The sequence below is a fragment of the Arachis ipaensis genome, chromosome B02 (assembly GCF_000816755.2).
Source record: "Arachis ipaensis cultivar K30076 chromosome B02, Araip1.1, whole genome shotgun sequence".
Taxonomy (NCBI): domain Eukaryota; kingdom Viridiplantae; phylum Streptophyta; class Magnoliopsida; order Fabales; family Fabaceae; genus Arachis; species Arachis ipaensis.
In genome coordinates, this window is record NC_029786.2 from 107,770,118 (window position 1) to 107,770,428 (window position 311).

A 311-nucleotide genomic window follows, 5' to 3' on the forward strand; every position below is an offset into this window, starting at 1 on the left:
TATTATATTATTAATGGATAAATTTTAAAAATATAAATATGACCGATATTATGAATATGGAGGAAGAAGTCCATAATATATATAATTTATTAGTTAACAAAAATGAGAAATTGAGAAAGACAAATTCTCATTCTCTTCAATTTGCATTGGTAAGGCAACTTATTGATTGCTTTGACTTGAACATAAATACCATTTAATTTTGTGCATGATCAAATAATATAATAATAAATGCTACTTAATTAAAAAATATTACAAGGCTAACATTTTTTGTTAAAAAAATAAAAAGTTAATTAATAATAAGTTAATAACTC